Source organism: Myotis daubentonii, chromosome 2, assembly GCF_963259705.1.
Source record: "Myotis daubentonii chromosome 2, mMyoDau2.1, whole genome shotgun sequence".
NCBI classification, from domain to species: domain Eukaryota; kingdom Metazoa; phylum Chordata; class Mammalia; order Chiroptera; family Vespertilionidae; genus Myotis; species Myotis daubentonii.
In genome coordinates, this window is record NC_081841.1 from 98218074 (window position 1) to 98239637 (window position 21564).

The 21564-nt window shown below is 41.8% G+C and overlaps 1 protein-coding gene and 1 non-coding gene across 17 annotated transcripts in view; one reads left to right on the plus strand and one right to left on the minus strand.

The window, feature by feature from the left end:
* ERC1 (ELKS/RAB6-interacting/CAST family member 1) overlaps positions 1 to 21564 on the plus strand; it is a 524562-nt gene that overhangs the window by 354747 nt on the left and 148251 nt on the right. The gene's annotated exons all lie outside the window — the stretch shown is intronic.
* On the minus strand, positions 649 to 782 carry LOC132228962 (small nucleolar RNA SNORA71). Its single transcript, XR_009451552.1, has one exon. It is a non-coding gene; the product is annotated as a small nucleolar RNA SNORA71 (small nucleolar RNA).

Sequence of the window (21564 nt, forward strand, 5' to 3'; positions counted from 1 at the left end):
AATAAATGTGTATTCTGCAGTTTTGGAATGATTTAAGTGTTCCTATGTTGGGTGTATGGATATCTATCTACATTGTTTTATCCTCCTCTTGGATTTTCCCCTTTATAATTATGTAATGTCTGTCTTTGTCTTTTTTTTTACATTTCTTTGTTTTAAAGTATGTTTTATCTGATACAAGGTTTGCTAGTTCACCTCCCTTTTTATATCTATTTGCATGGAATATCTTTTTCCTTTTCTTTACTTTTAGTCTGCATGTGTCTTCGGTTTTAAGTAAGTCTCTTATAAGCAGCATATAATCCATTCAGCCACTTTATGTCTTTTTATTTGAGCATTTAATCTATTTACATTTAAAGTAGTTATTATATTTATAGGTAAGATAAGTATGTATTTATTGCCATTTTGTTCATTGTTTTTAAGTTGCTTTATAGTTATCCTGTGTTTCTTTCCTTTTCTCTTGATCTGTTTCCTCAAGGTTTGCTGTTGTTGTTGTTTTTCAGTGTTTTTTTTTAGGTTTCTTTCTCAATATTTTTTAGGGTTTTGGTTTGTGGTTACCATGAGGCTTATGTATATCATTCTTTATCTATAGCAATCTATTTTAAGCTGATAGGCATTTAAATTTCAATATATTCTTCTTTGTTGTTGTTGACATGTATGAAAGTTTCAGACTTTGGAAGGGATAAGAATGGACTCTCCAAACATGGGGAAACACTTTCAGCAGTTCTCTCCCTACAATATCAATGACCAGGGCACGTAGCAACCCAAAATCACTGTCAAATGCAAGTGTCAGTATATTCTAAAAGCACTACATTTTTACTCCTCTCTATGCTTTATGCTATTGATGTCATATTTTAGATCTTGTGTTGTGTATCTCCTAACTACTTATTGTGGTTTGAGTAAGTTTCATACTTTTTTTTTTCCTTTAAACCTTTGTAGTAACTTTTTAAATGTCTCATTTGCTGTACTTATTGAATATTTGACTTTACCTGTGAGGTTTTTCATATTTTCTTATTTCTGGTTAAGGCCTTTTCTTTTCTACTTAAAGAGCACCCTTTACCATTTCTTGTAAAACTAGTTTAATGGTTATAAAGCACTTTACTTTTTGCTTGTGCATGGAACTCTTTATCTCTCCTTCAATTCTGAATGATAATCTTAGTAGAGAAATTATTCTAGAGTGTAGCTCCTGTCTTTCAGCACTTTATAGATGTCCTGTCACTTTCTTCTGGCCAGCTGCTGGTGCAAAACGAGCTGACAGCCTCGTAGGGTTTCCTTTGTATGTAGCTCTTTCTTATTTTTTAATTTTTGGTTTCCTTCAAAATTGTCTCTTTAACTTTTGTCAATTTAACTACAATATTTCTTTATGTGGGTCTGTTTGGATTCATTTTGTTTAGAACTCTTTGTGCTTCCTGAACCTGGATATTTGTTTCCTTTCCCAGGTTAGGAAAGTTTTCAGCCATTATTTCTTTAAATGAACTTTCTGTTTCTTTTTCTCTTTGTTCTCCTTTGGGATCTCTATTGTAAGAAAGGTTGAGTGCTTGGTCTTATCACAGAGGCCCTTTAAACTATTCTCATTTTATTTAAATCTGTTTTCTTTCTGCTGCTCTGATTGGTTAATTTCTACTAGTTTGTCTTCCAGGTAGCTGATCTGTTCCTCTGTGTTAGCTAATGTGCTATTCATGCCTTTCTTTTTTTAAGGAATTTTTATATAAATTTATTTGAACCAAACTGACAACATATGCTGGTGAGCAAGATCGCAAATGCTCTGGAGAATAACAGTTTTGCAGCTTGTTTTATGCATTTGAAATTAAGGAGGGAATATAGGAAGATTACATGAAGGTGGGAGAAATGAACACAGGGATTGGATTACAAGATAGTTAAGAATAGTGTGTGCTTTCTTACAGGTGGTTATGCCTTCAAGGGGTATTTATTACCTCTGGCATCTCAAAGGTATATTAACCTAGATGCACAAGAACAAGGGACAGGCTTGCTTAAAAAACTTTCACTAAGAATTTAGAAGCCTGTATGTCCTAAAGGGCATAACTACCTACCATGTCTTGCCCAATTAAGAATTTATGATTTACTACAGCACCTCTTTTTCTTCCATAATTCCCCCTTTCGGTTATAAATCAGTGTAAAGAATGCATTGATGGCCAACCTTTTGGTCGGATAGTGTGGTCTCACAGTGTTAAGGAAGGCACATTCCTAGGAAGTTCCAGAATCAACATCGTCTTGAAAAAGTGGACCATAGGGGATGGAGCAATGGGATGTGAGTTGAGGCCAAATTTTTCCAAAGAGGAAAGGCAGTCAGGTCTTAACGGTCTTCATTGCGAAAAAACACTCTCAATCTTTTCTATCCTTTTAACTATCATGATTCGAATTTTGCCTTCTTTCTCATTTTTCTGTATTTGGCATGTAATATAACATTTTAACAAACCATAAAAAGAGTATTAATGGTTACCTTATACATGTGTAGTAATCATAAATAGCTAGACTATTTAGAAAAACCCAAAGAGCAAGTCAAACTATTATTATTACTAATATTATTAGCAGACAGGGAAGATAATTAAACAAAATGGATTCTGAGTTCAATATCAATCCATAAGTATACAGGCCTTGGCGATGTCTTGGTATTACTGTCTTCCTCTAATGTCAATGACTTCTCATCCTAGAGAAACCTTAGGTGGAGGCGAGTCTGTTTTAGACAGCAGCAAATGCTAGAGACTGGTAAATTTATATTTGGTTAGGTGGCTGATAAGATCCCTTTCAATGAGGGTGGAGAGTGCCTTTTATTGGATGTCCTTTCCAATAAACAAAAATCTCCAGAGGGCAGTCAATGATCTTTAAAAACTTTGTTTCCTGGGAACTTGCTGTGAAAGGTAGCTTAATACCAACTTGTCATTTTCTTGAAGTGACTCTATCAAGCCTTGGCAATAGTGTGAGATGTCTCGTTTCAATATTGTCAGTTCATAGTTCCTTCATCTAAGTCCAGCTTATGATGCATGAAGGAATGCAAGTACCAAAAAATGGGAGTCAGGGAGTAGGGAAGAGTCAAGCAGCCGTCTTGGGTTTCCCAAAGCCCCAACTATTTATTTAGTTTCCAACTATTGCTTACTCATAGAATATACCCTAGAAGTGTTCTATTACTTATTTTACAATGCTCCCCATTCAATTGAACATAAAAGACAAGTCTTTTTAGGTGTTTCAGGGGCCCTTATGAAACCCTGCAGAGTTATCTCTGCATAAATTGAGATTTTAACCCTTAAGATCTCAATTTCTAATGGAAAGTAGGAAGTAACCAATTGATATTCTTCAGCTTAGACATTTTATAACCTGTAAAAAATAAAATGTTTTACTGGCAAATATATCTAAGCCTTGGAGTCACAACTTCCCATAATAATTTTGAGATCTCTATAGATCAAACTAACTTCTAGGGAAAACCAGCCTTTATGTGCATGTCTCTAGATGAGCCAAAAGCAGTGAACATCTTCATAGTTTTGCTTTATGCCCAAGAGGACATTTTTTCCTCAGGCAACTCCACAAAGATTCTTACTCATCTAAGAACACTTGAACAAGAGCCAGTCAAACCTTACTGGACACCGCCAGAACTGCAATCCTTTCCAAGTCATAGGCCCCTCTCTCTCTGGGTGAACCCATCCCAGGGCACCATTCCTTCTCCTTGTCTTCTCGGGGATCAACTGTATTATCACACTGGACTCCTTAAGGCACCCATCTCCCTCTACCATTACAGATTCAGGCATCTGAACAACTCTCATCACCCCATTAGTTATTCAGGTTGGAGAAACAAAGTTTTTCTGCTTCGTAGCTAAAGAGAGTTCAGTCTCTCATTTAATGCTGGGATCCGGTCCATCCTTGCTGCTTGACAGTCGCTGCAGGGAAGGAACATCTGCACAGCATATGTTTCAAGGGACCTGGCGTATATGGCATACTGTTCTTAATATGTTTGCTCACCTTCTTGGCGCTATGTGTTTTAACCAAGGTCACCTCTCTGAGAAAGGTTGTTTCCCCAGGTAGGGATTTTCCCCTGAAGTTAGGGAGGGAATAAAACCCCTTAACTAGTGACAGGCGGGTAGTTAATTACTTTAACTACGAACAATCACACTTAAGCTACATAATCTTTACTCCCTGGAATGGAGATAAGAAATGCCCTAACCTTTGGAATAGAGATTGATAGGATTGGAATCAACTGGTATAAATACAGATATAACAAGACAACAGCACACAGAACCTAGAGACAGAACCTAGCGAGAGAACCTGGCTGAAGAACCTAGAGACAGAACCTGGCTACAGAACCTGGATAGAACATGGCAAGAGAACCTGACTAGAACCTGGCGACCGAACCTGGCTGGAGAACCTGGACAGAACCTGGCTGGAGAACCTAGTGAGAGAACATGGCTACAGAACCTGGCTGGAGATCAAAACCAGAACTTCGCTGGAGATTCTAGACAGAACTTCGCTGGAGATCCTGACCAGAACTTGGCTAGAGATCCTGGCTAGGCTGCTGATCAACTGAACGCCGTCTCTGTGTCATTCCTTCTTCGCCGACTCCGTCCACACCTTTGGGGACCCCTGGACCTGCTGGGGTCGGACCCCAGCAATTTAACCAGCAAAGATTTTTTGCATATTTTCAGTAAGAAATCCAATTTAAAAGGCCACCTTAAAAGCAGCAACCCCTTTTTCTTGTCCTGGGTCATCTCAACCTTTATCCACCTCAAGGATTTTCTAAGAACAGCTCAAATAAAGTCATGGCCTGCTACTTAAAGCAAGGAGGCCCACCGCCCCAAGCGACTCACCCAAGCTCACCTGATGCAAAGCAGGTCACCACTGGGGCACAGTGTACTTAGCACTGGGTCCAGGCCTACCAGTGGGTTTCTTCCTACTCCTGCTGCACTACGCCAAGTAAATGCCAATGTGAGAAACATCCAAATCTGTAGATAATTTTTATAAGAGTTTGTATGAGCCAAACTGACGACATATATCACGAAGCAAGATCTCAATTGCTCCCTCTAGTGTGTTTCTCATTTCAGTTATTGCATTCTTCAGGTCTGCTTGCTTCTTACACTTTCTCTTTGTTGAAGTTCTCCCTAAGTTCCTCTAGTCCACTCTAAAGTTTGGTGAGTGTCCTTATGACTGTTTCTTTTAATTCTTTACCAGGCAAATTACTATTTTCTGCCAGAACTGCAATCCTTTCCGAGTCATGGGCCCCTCTCTCTCTCTGTGAACCCATCCCAGGGCACCCTTCCTTCTCCTTGTCTTCTCGGGGATCAACTGTATTATCACGCTGGACTCCTTAAGGCACCCATTTCCCTCTACCATTACAGATTCAGGCATCTGAACAACCCTCATCACCCCATTCTACTGTTTGTTTTAATTCTTTACCAGGCAAATTACTATTTTCATTTCCGTAGGGTTTTTCACTGGGGATTTGTCTTGTTCCTTCATTTGTGAGATATTCTTTTGTCTTTTAATTTTGACTTCCTATGTTTGTTTATATGAATCAGATAAAGTAGTGGTCTCTTTCATATTTGAGTTGTGAACTGGGGCAGTGTTACCATTTTGATTAATGATTTCAAAGATGCTAATGTTGCCAAAAGGGCAATGTTGCTCATTGTTTTATTTCTTTCTTATGATTTACTATATATATTTTAACTGGGCTTAATTTTATTATGTCATTGCAGTGATGTTTGTCTTTTACTTTTCATTTTTAAATATATTTTTTATTGTTGATAGTATTACAAATATCTCCTATTCCCCAGTCCCTGCCCACCCCACAGGTATTCACTACCTTATTGCCCATGTCAGCTATGCATATCCTATCTAATAAAGAGGGAATATGCTAATTGACCCTCCCTCCATCGCAAAATGGCAGCATCCACAGCCAATAAAGAGGGAATATACTAATTGACTTCCCCGCCCTCAAAGATAGCGGCACCCACAGCCAATAAGGAGGGAATATGCTAATTGACTGTCACATCCTCAAAGATGGCAGCGCCCACAGCCACAAGATGGCGGTGCCCAGTCCCCTCAGCTCCACTGGGGCAGCAGGTGCGTAACAAGAGTCCTGCTGCGTGCCTGCCTCCAGAGTCCCCCTGTCCCCTTAGCCCCCCCAGTCACCCAGGGCCAGCCTGAGGCACAGGCAAGCCTCTGATGGCAGCTGCCCAGCCAATGCCTGAGGTTCAGGCAAGCCTCAGATGGTGGTTGCCCAGCAGCCCAGAGCCGGCCCAAGGCTCAGGTAACCAGGGCCAGCCGAGGCTTGCATTGCCGGCAGTGGCAGCAGCAGAGGTGTGATGGGGCCATCGCCTTCCCTGATCGCTGGGTCGCCTCCTGCCCCTGCAGGCTCCTGGACTGTGAGAGGGGGCAGGCTGGGCTGAGGGACCCCCCTTCCAGTGCATGAATTTTTGATGCATCAGGACTGTAGTAAGTATATAAATTTTTTGGTTTATCTCTTTCTCTTCCCCCAACCCTACATCAAGGTATGTCAGGCTGTTCCATGCCTCCCTGCTTTGGGTCTTATTTTGTTGGTTAATTTATTTTGTTCATTAGATTCCACAAATAAGTGAGATCATGTGATATTTGGCTTTCTTAGTTTGGCGTATTTCACTTAGCATAATACTTTCTAGGTCCATCCATGCTGTTCTAAAGGGTAAGAGATCCCTCTTTGTACTGCTGCATAGTATTCCATAGTGTAAGTGTCCCACAGCTTTTTTATCCATTCTTCTATTGTTAGGCACTTGGGCTATTTCCCAATCTTAGTTATTATAAACTAGAGGCCCGGTGCACAAAAATTTGTGCATTGGGGGGGGGGGGGCCTCAGCCCGGCCTGTGCCCTCTCACAGTCTGGGACCCCCCCAGGGGATGACCACCTGCTAGCTTAGGCCCACTTCCCAGGGGATTGGGCCTAAGATGGCAATCAGACATCCCTCTGGCAGCCCGGCAGTCCTCGGGGGATATCCACTTGCCAGCGGGGAGCAGGCCTAAATTGCAGTCAGATATCCTTAGCGCTGCTGAGGAGGCAGGAGAGGCTCCCACCACCACCACTGTACTGGCAGCCATCAGCCTGGCTTGTGCCTGAGCAGAACTCCTCCCATGTGAGAGTGCCCTGACCACCAGAGGGCAGCTCCTGCATTGAGCGTCTGCCCCCTGGTGGTCAGTGTGTCATAGTGACCAGTCATTCCCAGTCCTTCTGCTGTTAGGGTCAGTTTGCATATTACCCTTTTACTATATAGGATAAAGGCCTGGTGCAAGGGTGGGGGCCGGCTGGTTTGCCCTGAAGGATGTCCCGGATCAGGGTGGGGGTCCCGCTTGGGTGCCTGGCCAGCCTGGATGAGGGGATGATGACTGTTTGCAGCTGGTCACACCCTCTTCAGGGTGGGCGTCCCCACCAGGGTGCCTGGCCAGTCTGGGTGAGGGGCTGAGGGCCGTTTTCAGGCTGGCGAGTGACTGAAGCTCCCAACCTCTCCTTTTTTTCTTTTTTTTTATTCTGGGATTTATTTACCTTCTATGGCTGTCACTGGAGCTGAGAGCTGGCTTTAGCTCTGAGGCTCGGCTCCAGCTCTGAGACTTCGGCTCCTGAAAGCAGGTATCTGGGTTTGTTTGGCTTCTATAATTGAAACACTGTTACAGCTCCAGCTCTGAGGCCCAGCTGGCTGAAAGCAGGTTTCTGGGGTTTGTTTAGCTTCTATAATTGCAACATTGTTTCTTAGAGTGCAGCTCAGAGGCCGGCAGCAGCAGGCGGGGAACCTTGGCTTCCTCCATCACTGGAGCAAGCAAGCCTCCTGCCGGCCGCCATCTTGATTGGCAACTAATTTGCATATTGCCCTGATTAGCCCATGGGAAGCGTGTCGGAGGTACGGTTAATTACCATTTTTGTCTATTATTAGATAGGATAAGGCTGCTATGAACATAGGGATGCATATATTTCTTCTGATTGGTGTTTAGGGGTTTTTAGGATATATTCTCAGAAGTGGGATCACTGTGTCAAATGGAAGTTCTATTTTTCATTCTTTGAGGAAACTCCATAGTATTTTCTATAGTGGCTGCACCAATCTGTATTCCCACCAGCAGTGAACTAGTGTTCCCTTTTCTCCACATCCTTGCCATAACTTGTTTTTATTTTTATTTGTTGTTTTTTGATATTATTGTTTCTTGATTTTTTTATGATAGTCATTCTGACAGATGGGAAGTGATATCTCATTTTGGTTTTAATTTGCATTTCTCTGATGATTTAATTTGCATTGGAATGTTAATGTCTCTTGCCAATTTAGTGAAATGCTCAATGGTTTTGAGCATTTTTTCATGTATTTCTCAGCCATTTCTATGTCCTCTTTGGAGAAATGTCTGTTCAGATCTTCTGCCCATTTTTTAATTGGAATGTTTGTCTTCCTTTTGAGTTGTATGAGTACTTTACATATTTGTATATTAACCCCTTATCAGATATGCAAATATGTTTTTCCATTTAATGGGTTCCCTTTTCAATTTGATGGTCATTTCTTTTGCTGTGCAGAAACTTTTTATTTTCATGTAGTATGTGTTTATATTTTCAGAGAACCAGCTCTTGGTTTTACGGATCTTTTGTATTTTGGGGGGTTTTTTTGGTTTTTTTAGTCCCTGTGTTATTTATTTTCATTTCATCTTCATTATTTCCTTCCTTCTACTTACTCTGGACTTTGTTTTTCTTTTTCTAGTTCCTTTAGGTGTAGGGTTAGATGATTTATTTCAGATTTTTCTTGCTTCTTGAGGTACTATACTATTACAGACTTCCCTCTCGGGACTTGCTGTATCCCATAGATTAGGGGTTGTTGTGTTTTCATTTTAATTTTTTTCCAGGTAATTTTTATTTCTTCATTTATCTCATTATTAATCCAGTCATTGTTTTTGTTTTTTAATTCTTTATTGTTTGAAGTATTACATATAGTATTACATATGTCTCCTTTTCCCCCTATTGACTTCTCCCCGGCTATCTCCCCCCCCCACACACACCCCAGCCAACACATGCCCTCATACCCCTAGTGTTTGTATCCATTGGTTATGATTCCATGCATGCAGACAAGTCCTTTGATTGATCTCTTACCCCCGTTCCACCTTCCCCTGCTTTACCTCTGAAATTTAGCAGTCTGTTTGATGCTTCTCTGTCTCTGGATCTTTTTTGTTCATCAGTTCATGTTGTTCATGATATTTCACAAATGAATGCGATCATGTGATATTTATCTTTCTCCAACTGCTTATTTCACTTAGCATAATGCTCTCCAGTTCCATCCATGCTGTTGCGAATGGTAAGAGTTCTTTCTTTTTTACAGCAGCATGGTATTCCATTGTGTAGATGTACCACAGTTTTTAATCCACTCATCTGCTGATGGGCACTTAGGCTGTATTCAAATCTTAGCTATTGTAAATTGTGTTACTGTGATCTTAGGGGTGCATGTATCCTTTCTGATTGGTGTTTCTGATTTCTTGGGATATTTTCCTAGAAGTGGGATTACTGAGTCAAATGGGAGTTTCATTTTTAATTTTTTGAGGAAATGCCATACTGTTTTCCACAGTGGCTGCACCAGTCTGCATTCTCATCAGCAGTGCACGAGGGTTCATTTTTTTCCACATCCACGCCAGCACTTGTTCTTTGTGGATTTGTTGATGGTAGCCATTCTGACAGGTGTGAGATGTAGCTCATTATCATTTTGATTTGCATCTCTCAGATGATTAGTGACTTTGAGCATGTTTTCATATGTCTCTTGGCTTTCTGAATGTCCTCTTTGGAAAAGTGTCTATTTACTTCCTTTGCCCATTTTTTGATTGGATTGTTTATCTTCCTTTTGTTAAGTTCTATGAGTTCATGTAAATTTTGGAGATAAGACCCTTATCGGATATAACATTGGCAAATACGTTCTCCCATGCAGTGGGCTTTCTTGTTTTGTTGATGGTTTCTTTTGCTGTGCAGAAGCTTTTTATTTTTATGTGGTCCCATTTGTTTATTTTCTCAGTTTCCATTGACCTAGGAGCTGTATCGGTAAAGATATTGCTACAAATGTCTGCTATTTTGCTGTCTATGGATTCTTCTAAGATTGTTATGGTTTGCCGTCTTACATTTAAGTCCTTTATCCATTTTCAATTAATTTTGTATGGTGTAAGTTGGTGGTCTAGTTTCATTTTTTTGCATGTATCCATTCAATTTTCCCAACACCATTTATTGAAGAGACTCTCGTGACTCCATTGTATGCTCTTGCCTCCTTTGTCAAATATTAATTGAGCATAATGGCTTGAGTCAATTTCTGGGTTCTCTGTTCTGTTCCATTGGTCTATATTTTTGTTCTGTGCCAGTTCCAGGCAGATTTGAGAACGTTGACTTTGTAATATAGCTTGATATTTGGTATTGTGATCCCTCACTTTGCTCTTCTTTTTCAAGATTGCTATGGCTATTCAGGGTCTTTTTTTAACTCCAGATGAATTTTTGGAGAGTTTGTTCCTAGGACTGAAGCTGATTTCCCAAAGTATCTCATAACATTCTATATCCAACAGAGAAATTTTGTATTCTTTGTCTTGACTTGTCTGTAAACACTTTAAAGTATTTGATCACTTCTTATTCCTTAAAACTTTCTTTGGCTTCCAAAATACCACTCTCTCCTATCTTCTGCCTCTAAGACTGTTCCCCCTCAGGTCTGTATAGACTTTTCTTTTACCAGTATCACTACTGTGTGCCCTTCCTCTGATCTTTGTGATCTCATGCACTCCTGTTTTTTCAACTACCTTCTGTGCTGATCACTTCCATATCCACACCTCAGGGCCTGGGCCCAGGCTCATCAATACAACTGCCTTCTAGATGTCTCCTCTCTCAAATTTATAGGGTGTTGTAAGGATTAAATCCATGTAAAGTCTTAGCAGAGTATCTGACTCTAGTGTAATTATGGTGGCAGTGTTGATCGTGGTGAATTTTTACCCACTTCATTCATACTTTTTTATTCATTCTTTTGAGGAACCATTGGTTTATCCTGAAATCACTACTTTGCAAACTGTTTTCTTGGAATACTAGTATGTGTCGATTTGTTAGTTGATGTTCTACCAAGAAAATAAAGAAGTATTCCATAGTCAAGTAAGTTTGGAAAATGGTTTATAACAAGGTTAGCAAACTTTTTTTGTAGAAATCCACACCATCAATATATTGGGCTTTGTGGACCATTCAGTCTCTGTCACAGGCACTCAGATTTCCTATTGTAGTGCTAAAACAGCCATGGAAAATACATAAATGAGTATATTTTTGTTCTGTTAAAATGTTATTTATAGACACAAAGTTGAATTTCATATGATTTTCACAAGATATATTATTATATCATAAAAGTATTTGTCTTTGTTTTTTCAACCATTTAAAAATTTAAAAGCCATTCTTTGATTGTGGGATGTACATTTATAGGTGGTAGATCAAATTTGGCCTCTGGGCAGTAGTTTCGGCTTTAAAATATAGCCGCCTATTAAAGATTCTTCATCTGTACCATACAAAGCTCTTATAAGTTCTATTCTAGTGTGTAGTTAGGCCCAGTGTTCCTATTTGACCATGGAAATCTTTTTTATGGGACATTTGTTAATGTCTCTTGCCATACTTCTATGGAATAACTTTTGAGAAATGCTGACCTAGAGAATAACTGCTGGAGGTGAAAATTTTGATTGTGGAACAGACTAGAAAAAATAATAAGAAAAATACCTTGTCTTTATTGCCCCTGCTCTGATCAGAGAGAGAATGGCTGTTTGGGAAATGAAATTACTCCTGTAAGGAAGGCACTAGTTAGGCACCACAGCTGATTCAAAGATTGGCTGAGTCAAAAGGGGACATGATAAAAGCTCATGCCACTGTGCAGCTTTCAGAAATGTGAAAAATGTGTGCCTTACTACATGAGGCAAAGCAGAGGAGCTCCACGAGAGATAAAATGTTCAGTCAAGGAAGAAAATATCCAGAGATTATATACAAAATGCCAGCAGAAATAATGATCATTTTCTATAGTGTAAAAATCTTTACTATACTTGTTAAAATATTACACAAGGTTTAAAATTTTAAAAAATGTAGTTTACGTATAGTAAAATCATAAAATTTGTTTTGAAATAATATTTTCAATTGTCATTTTTCTGGATCCTTGAGAAGTAAATGTGTGACTCAGGCAGTGATGTTATTGCTTTACTATTTTTGAATGAATTTTTTAATTAAATTTTGCTATGCAGAAAAATTTCAAGGTTTTAAAGAAGTCACTTTTATCAGAAGATTCTGCATGTGCCACATATATATATTTATATATATATGAAAAATAAATGTAGTAACTATGCTTTCTAAATTATACCTGGCATTTGACAAACAGCTGGAATCTAAGGGAGGCTGCAGAGAAGACTAGATCATCCCAGTTGAATAATAATACCAAATGCAAGCATAGTCACTTGCCCATTTCTAAAGAATACACCAACAGAGGTTTCATTCCAAATCTGGGTAGGAGTGGAGTTCTTAAAATTTTTGCCAACAAATTGATAGCAAATGAATGATGGAATTATTGAGTCATTATTAATACAGGGAAGTAATAAATAAAATTTTGTTTTCATCTGTTTTGCCCAGCATGTGCTTTGGTGACCTTCAAGATCTTAGCAGCCTGTATTTTTAGTCCTCTCTCAGCATATCCCAATAGTCATTCATGTATATTCCCACAGCTTTCCTAGGCTTCATATACAGCTTGAAGACTATCCTATCTAATAAAAGAGAAACATGCAAATTGACCATAACCCCAACACCCTTCCTGCCGGGAGCCGGTCCATCCTTGCTGTTTCAAGGGACCTGGCATATATGGCATACTGTTCTTAAAATGTTTGCTCACCTTCTTGGCACTATGTGTTTTAACCAAGGTCTCCTCTCTGAGAAAGGTTGTTTCCCCAGGTAGGGATTTTCCCCTGAAGTTAGGGAGGGAATAAAACCCCTTAACTAAGTGCCAGGCGGGTAATTAATCACTTTAACTACGAACAATCATGCTTAAACTACATAATCTTTACTCCCTGGAATGGAGATAAGAAACGCCCTAACCTTTGTAATAGAGATTGATAGGATTGAAACAACTGGTATAAATATAGATGTAACAAGACAGTAAGAGACAGAACTTAGAAGACAGAACCAAGAGGCACAAAACTTAGACACAGAACCTAGAGACAGAAGAACTTCACTGGAGAGAACATGGCAAAAGATCCTAGACAGAAACTGGCTACAGAACTTGGTTGGAGAACCTAGCCAGAACCTGGCTGAAGAACCTGGCTGGGGAACCTGGGGAACCTGGCTGGAGAACCTAGCAAGAGAACATGGACACAGAACCTGGCTGGAGATCCTAACCAGAACTTCGCTGGAGATCCTGAGCAGAACCTCTCTGGAGATCCAGACCAGAACTTGGCTGGAGATCCTGGCTAGGCTGCTGATCAACTAAACACTGTCTCCGTGTCCTTCCTTCTTCGCCGACTCCGTCTACGCCTTTGGGAACCCCTGGACCTGCTGGGGTTGGACCCCGGCACCTTCCCACTGGCTAATCAGCAGGATATGCAAATTAACTGCCAACCAAGATGGCGGCCAGCAACCAGGCAGCTGAAGCGAACAGGAGGCTTGCTTGCTTCAGTGAAGGAGGAAGCCAAGGTTCCCCGCCTGCCGCTGCCGGCCTCTGAGCTGCAGTCTAAGCAACTGTGTTGCAAGTATAGAAGCTAAACAATCCCCAGAGACCTGCTTTCAGCCAACCAGGCTTCAGCCAGCAGGACCGCAACAGTGTTTCAATTTTAGAAGCCAAACAAACCCGGATCTCTGCTTTCAGCAGCAGTGGTCTCAGAGCTGGAGCCGAGCCTCAGAGCTAAAGCCGGCTCTCAGCTCCCGTGACAGCCATAGAAGGTAAATAAATCCCAGAATAAAAAAAAAAAGAGAAAAAGGAGAGGCTGGGAGCTTCAGTCGCCCGCTAGCCTGAAAACGGCCCTCAGCCCCTCACCCAGACTGGCCAGGCACCCCAGTGGGGACCCTCACCCTGAAGGGGGTATGACCAGCTGCAAACAGCTATCATCCCCTCATCCAGGCTGCCCAGGCACCCCAGTGGGGACGCCCACCCTGAAGCAACAAGATGGTGGCTAATTTGCATACTGAAGGCAGGGGGCAGTGCTTAAGGCTGTCCGCGGTTCGGGACCCGGATCTGTAACCCTGCCGGGCAGGGGGCAGTACTTGAGGCTGTCCGCGGTCTGTGACCCGGATCCATGTCCTGGCGGGCGGGGGGCAGCGCTTGAGGCTGTCCATGGGACCAGGACACGGATCTGTGACCCTGCCGGGTGGGGGGCAGCACTTGAGGCTGTCCACAGTCCCGGGACCTGGATCTGTGACCCTTCCCGGTGGGGCAGCAGCTTGCAAAGGGCGGATCGGCCGGGGTTGGGCAGGGCAGGATTCCTGGCTTACGCCCAGCCCCAGTCACTCTGGGCAGGTGAGCAGCGCAGAGAGCCTCTAGACAGGGGAGGCAGGCCAGCAGAGGGCGGCCTGTACTCCCCACATGGCGGTGGTGACAACTGTGAGCGAGTCAAGAGGAGCCTGCAGGCTGAGCTGAAGTAGCGCCTGCAGGCCATCAGCGCCCAGGAGTGGCTGCGCAAGATCCGCCTCCTGGCCCAGAAGGTGCAGGATCGCAGGGACAGCCACCGTGACAGGCCAGACTGACATCCTCCTGGCTGCACCACGGGGGTTTGCAGATCTGCAAAGCCAGAAGCCTCTGATGTGCACGTCCCCCCCTGGCGTGCGAACATCTCCCAGCACACTGTCACCCTCCCACGCCTGCAACAGTTGCAAACCAAGGCATGCACAAGTTCCCCCAACCTCTCCACTGCACTTCCATCAACCCAGCATGCCTAACACCCCCACAGGATGTGCACACATCCCCTCTGATGCGCTCACGTCCTTTGGAGAGTGTCGGGGTGTTCTGGGTGCTGAGGGTGGGCGTCTGTGAGATGACAGTGAGAAGGCGGAGTGGTGATGCCCTGTGCCCATGGAGGCCAGTGCAGCTATGAGATCACCTCTGGGGGGTTAATGCAGGTTCCGAGGCAGGAGCAGGTGCAGATAGACACACCTGGTGGGCACGGGCAGCCCTCACTGAGGTGCCTTCGGTCAGCATTCAAGATCAAGAACCCAGAGGCGGAGAGGAATTCCGCCCTCTCGGTGAAACAGTGGGATAGTCGGGGCGACTGTAGAGGAGGAATGTGCAGTTTGGGTGCCAGCACCTATGAGCGAAGGCTGCCCTGACTGAGCCTCGCTTGCTTGGGGCCTAGCGCACTCCTGCCAGGCAGCGGGTGACAGGACGTGCTTTTCCAAATTAATGAGAGAAAACGTTGATTCTCCTGCTGCCCACGAAGGTGGAAAGTGAAGTGGGGAGACACGTGGGGAGTGAGCGAGGTTCCCTGTCTGGGGTTCCAAATCTGCTGTTGGTTTCTTTCACTGCTGACTAGAGATATACAGGGTGTCCCCCCAAAATGTATACACACTTTGAATACCTACTAATTTCAATGGTTTTAAGCATAAGAAAGAAACAACAATGGAGCTGTTATCTGTTAAAAGTGTGGGAACAAACAGGTAGTTGGACATTCCCTGAGTGGTCTCAGATTGGAGAGGGTAAAGGCCAGACTGAGGGGCCCTCCCCCGCCCCCCCACCCCAGTGCACAAATTTCGTGCACTGGGCTACTAGTCCTATAAAAAAAAAAAGAGAGAAACATGCAAATTAACCGCCACTCCGCTACACCCACCAGCCAATCACAGCGACTATGCAAATTAACCCAACAGAAATGGTGGTTAATTTGCATACGCAGGTGCGGAGTGAAGACTGAAGACGACTGAAGATGGTGGCAATCACGGAGCTGGAGTGAGTAGGAGGCTTGGATTGCTCCCGGTGACAGAGGAAGCCAAGCTTTCCCGCCAGTCCTGGGCTCCGTTCAAGGAGGAACTAGGGCCCTAGGCTCCGCTCAAGGAGTGGCCCTGGTGACCCAAGCTTCCAGCCAGCCCTGGCCTCCGCTTGAAGAGCTGGAGAAAAAAAAAAGGAGGGGCTGGGAGCAGCTGGAGCGGAGAAGCCAACCCTCGCTGCTGCAGCCACAGCGGAGAAGCCAAGCCTCGCTGCTGCGGCTGGACCAAAGGCCTGGGTCCTGGGTGCCGGAGGAAAACCGGTGCCAGCAGCCAGGGGAAGGAAGGCCTATTGCATGAATCTTCGTGCATTGGGCCACTAGTCTTGAATATTTCGTTTTGGAACAATTTCTACTTTCTTTTCCAGGCAGAGTACCACATCTCCAAACATTAGATGTATGGTATAATGTTGGCTATTTTCTGAAATCAAGACACACTTAGCTCTTGATTGTGCTATAGAGTGAAGAAATGAGTGTTATGATACCATGGGCATTCTTCTAGCAAATATTATAGCAAACAGACTTGGCATGCAGTGCAAGCTAAAGGAAAAGCAAGCAAGCCCCACAGTAGCACAGTGTGGACAGCTGTTATGGATATGCTATCCATCTATGACTGGGAAAGGTTATATAAACAGTGGGACAGTGACAAAGTACAGGGATTAATTGCTTAAAACGTTCAATAATTCTTCAAACAGACATTTAAATAAATGGAGGTATTCTGGAGTTTGAGTTCTGAGAAAGAATGTAAGAAGACATTACTTTACTTTGGAAACAGACTTCCTAAGAAAAGAAGACACAATAAGTAGTATAGCCCAGCAATTTTCATCCTTTTTCATCTCAGGGCATACATAAAATAATTACTAAAATTCTGTGGCACGCCAAAAAATGTATTTTTTGCCAATCTAGCAAAAAAAAAAAAAATAGGTATAATTTTAGTCATTCACACTTAGCGGCTATTGTTGTGCTTGCTGTTGTCATTTTTTATTTAACAATCTAAGGGAAAAGAGGTTAGTGCCTCTAACTAAATAGTCAGGTATTTCATGCTTTAAAAATTCTTGTGGCACACTGGTTGAAAATTGCTGGTATAGCCCAAAAGTGTGAGTATAACAATGACAGGTGTACTGTACCTTATTTTGAAAGGACTACATCTTTATAAGTGAGGTTTGTATTCTGAAATTTTTCTGTTTATATTATACTATCATACATGAGGCAGAAAGGATATACTGTTGTGAAATAGTAATGAGAAAATGAAAGAAAAGACCAGAATAAATCTTTGTACATATTATCCCCAGATGTTACTGTGAACTCCCTACTTAGCTTCATCTCTTGCAGCTCATGCTAAGCTGTATTCCCCCCAGATCGCCACACAAATCATAATTCATTAGGGATTTTGATAGGATTTGAGTAAATCCCCAACAAAAACTCCCTTGGCTTGCCAGCTATTTTTAAAGGCAGAGATTTGGAAAGCAGAAGATCCTAAGTTCACTGATCCGTCTTGTGATGGCCCTTGCCTGGAAGATAGGAAGACACTCACATTATGAGATGCTTATCTAAACTTTTTTTCAAACAATCTGTTGTGCAGAACCACACCACAGAAATCATCTCTGCATGTTATTTCTAAGTTGAGTAACGGTTAATATTATGTGTTTGCAATGTCATTAGAATTTAAGAGTTTAAAATAGCTGACCATTTTCACTGTGGAATTGGTAGATTTTGTAATTACTTATTGAATTAGTAAAAGTAAATACAAATGCTAAAAACCCAGTCTTGGCAAGGATGTCGGGAATCAGGAATACCTAATACCTAACCCTTTGTCTGAAATTAGTTTATCTTTCTGTAAAGTACTGGGTCTCAAAATTACCTGGAGAGCCCATTCCTTGAAATTCAAATTCAGTAGGGCAGGAGTAAACACAGTTTTTCTTTTTGAATAATTTCTTTTATGTTTGAGAACTACAATTATTTTTGAGTTCTTCTTGGATTCCACTGGTGAATCTACTTCTCTTTCATAGATATTTTCCTCCAATAGGCATTTTCAATTGATTTTCATGTGTTAAAAATTTCCTTATCCGTTTTCTCTTTTTATATTATAGTTTGTCATAACATACTAGTAAATCGTCTTACATCATTGAAGATAGGATTTGCTTCTTTTTTGTTGTTGCCGTGGTGTTGGGAGTGATTTCCTAGAGGAAAAGGAAACCAGTAGGTCTTTGTTCTGCTGTCTGGAAATCAAGAATCTCAACCTGTCATTAGTACTATATTAGAGTCCTAAAAAATTTTTGACCTGGAGGGGAAAAGAAAAGGCATAGGAGCTTTAGGAGAAAGTAGTGTCAATGGACGCGTTTTTTCTCTTCTTTTAAGATGTGGATCAGTAATTGTAGCATGGTGGGGGTTTGAACAATCCTATCTAATAAAAGGGTGATATGCAAATTAACCATCACTCAGTCACAAAGATGGCAGTGCCCATAGCCACAAGATGGCAGCGCCCAGTCCTCTCAGCTCCACCAGAGTCCCCCAGTCCCAGGGGGACAGCCGCTGAGAGCGGGCAGTGTGAGCGGTCTGGTGGAATGTTTGCTTCGTCGCCATGGTGACAAAGCAAGCATGCCAGGCTGGGCATGGAATGCTTGCGTCAATGCAGGCCAGGCTGATGGATTCCCCCGTCCCCCATGCATGAATTTTGTGCACCGGGCCTCTACTCAATCAAATAAAATACACGTTCTTGCCCTAGCAGGCTTGGCTTAGTGGATAGAGCAGCTGTGGGCAAACTACGGCCCATTTGAAATGAATAAAACTAAAAATAAAAAAGATCGTACCCTTTTATGTAATGATGTTTACTTTGAATTTATATTAGTTCACACAAACACTCCATTCATGCTTTTGTTCCGGCCCTCTGGTCCAGTTTAAGAACCCATTGTGGCCCTCGAGTCAAAAAGTTTGCCCACCCCTGGGATAGACGGTCAGCCTGCTGACTGAAGGGTCCCAGGTTTGATTCCGGCCAAGGGCACATGCCTGGGTTGTGGGCTCCATCCCCAGTGGGGGGTGTGCAGGAGGCAGCCGATCGATGATTCTCATCATTGATGTTTTTATCTCTCTCTCCTTCTCCCTTCCTCTCTGAAATCAATAAAGAAATACATTTAAACACACACACACACACGCACACACACACACACACACACGTTCTTTATTTTTATGAGTTCTCTCTGGAAATAGGTGGTCATTAGGTATAATCCAGTATCACTTCTTCACTAAACCAGAGATGGAGACAACTCACTCTAATGAACTGAGACTGTAGAGAATATAATCTAAGCCTTTTACCTAAATAATATTATAGTTCCCTGCGTAATGCATTGAAGGGACTATTAGTCTCTACATATTTGGGTATCACAAAAGATCCATCACTAGAATCCTCAAACATGGAGATTATATAGGTACATATAATTTGATAGTTGGTTAATTTTATAGATTTCTTTTACAGAAAGTTATTATGTTCCATTATTTTACAAATTAATGTTGATCCTGTAAATTTTTAGGGGATCTTATTCTAATCAATAAGTAAAGTGAGCCCTAGCCGGTTTGGCTCAGTGAATAGAGCGTTGGCCTGTGGACCAAGGGTCCCAGGTTGGATTCTGGTCAAGGGTATGTACCTTGGTTGCAGGCTCCTCCATGGCCTGGGCCCTGGTCAGGGCACGTGCAGGAGGCAACCAATCGATGTGTTTCTCTCACTTCGATGTTTCTCTCTGTCTTTCCCTCTCTCTTCCACTCAAAAACTCAATGGGAAAATATCCTCAGGTGAGGATTAACAACAACAAAAAAATAATAACTAAAATGACATACCAACTGAGCAGACATTATCTTAATAAGGTATTTCTTTCTCTTCTAGCTTTTTTAAAGAATGTATTCTGAGGTTAATTCTGATCTCTTTATTTTATTTTTTTTAGTTTTTAGATTCCAGTTATATTCTCTATTTTACTATTCGTAGACTTTTCATAGACGTTGCCTTATGTATACAAAATGCTAAGCAGCTTTAAAACTATTTTGGATATATGTTCACCTGCTTTGACAAAAATCACAGAGTAAACCACATACAAATTTAGTTCTCTTTTATGTAAGGGTTCAATCTGTAATTCTGCTCTGTGAAGTTACCAGGGGTTCAGAGACATCCGGCCTTGTTGCATTGACATCCCTGGAGTATACCCCACCCGCATAATTCAAAATGGTTCTCTGCCATGTTGTATCCCAGCCAGCAGGAGTGAAAATCTTTCATGAAATTTGTTTTATGGAAAGCAAAACTCCAGAACATTGGACCACATAATGCATCATTTATAAGACAATGACTGTCCATAAAAATGCTGAAGGTGTAGTGTTTGAAAGACATTTACTTATTGTCAGTTAATCAACACTAGAAGGGATAAAATGGATGGCTGATACTTTGTGGGGCCGGGGAGGGAAGTGGTGAGTAGAAAGAATGTCCAGAGTTTATTGGGACCTTGTTTAAAGTTAGGAAAGCTCAATTTTATTTAAAATAGTCATGAAAGTGGAGTTAGATTGCAACATTTTTTAGGAAGTCATCCTATTTTCCCATGAGGTTCTTTCTTTATCTTAGACCTTTTTCTCCAAACTGCTTTAATCTGTTGCTAGTACTTCTTCAGGGTGTCCTTTTCGTACAGCCCTATAGAAGATTGGACAGGCTTTCCTATAACTGAATATTTATTTCAAGTTTAACCAATATTTGGAACTCATAAATATCACCTCCGGTTTCTTGAACAGATTTTCAATATCACAAGAAATGACACTTAACATTAAGTGGCAAATTGTTCACAGAAATTCTAAGTTGTATCCAAACTAGCAGCACTGAAGCTTTGGTTGCATATTATAGTTTGAAACTAGACTTACTAAGAAAGAGTGTCAGGATCCCAATGAGGCTGCCATCATTCACTGATGATGTCAGTGCTTCCACCTCGGACCTTTCCACATCAGCTCAGTCCATCTGGTCTCAGCTCTTCCACCACCACCTTCCTAATCCAACATGACTGAGTAAGAGACAGATTTCTAGAGATCTATTTAGAGGATGGTGGTAAAGAAAAAGTTTGGGCCGAAACCGGTTTGGCTCAGTGGATAGAGCGTCGGCCTGCGGACTGAAGGGTCCCGGGTTCGATTACGGTCGAGGGCATGTACCTTAGTTGCGGGCACATCCCCAGTGGGGAGTGTGCAGGAGGCAGCTGGTCGATGTTTCTCTCTCATCGATGTTTCTAACTCTCTATCTCTCTCCTTTCCTCTCTGTAAAAACTCAATAAAATATATTAAAAAAAAAAAAGAAAAAGTTTGAAAAGCAGAAAGGAAAAATAGTGTATGTTTTATCTTCAAGGTCACTTAAATTTGTAAAAATAAAAGTGCATTGTACTTAATGATATATGCTAAGTGACATAAGCCAGATACAGAAGACAAATACTGTATGGTTCCACTTATGAAATACCTAGAATAGTTAAATTCACAGAGACAAAAAGTAGAATAGTGGTTGCCAGGGGCTGGAGGGAGGAGTAAATGGGGAGTTAGTGTTTAAGGGATACAGAGTTCTTTTATTTATTTGTTTTGTTTTTAATCCTCACTCAAGAACATGCTTAGTGAGGAAGGGAGGGAGGGAGA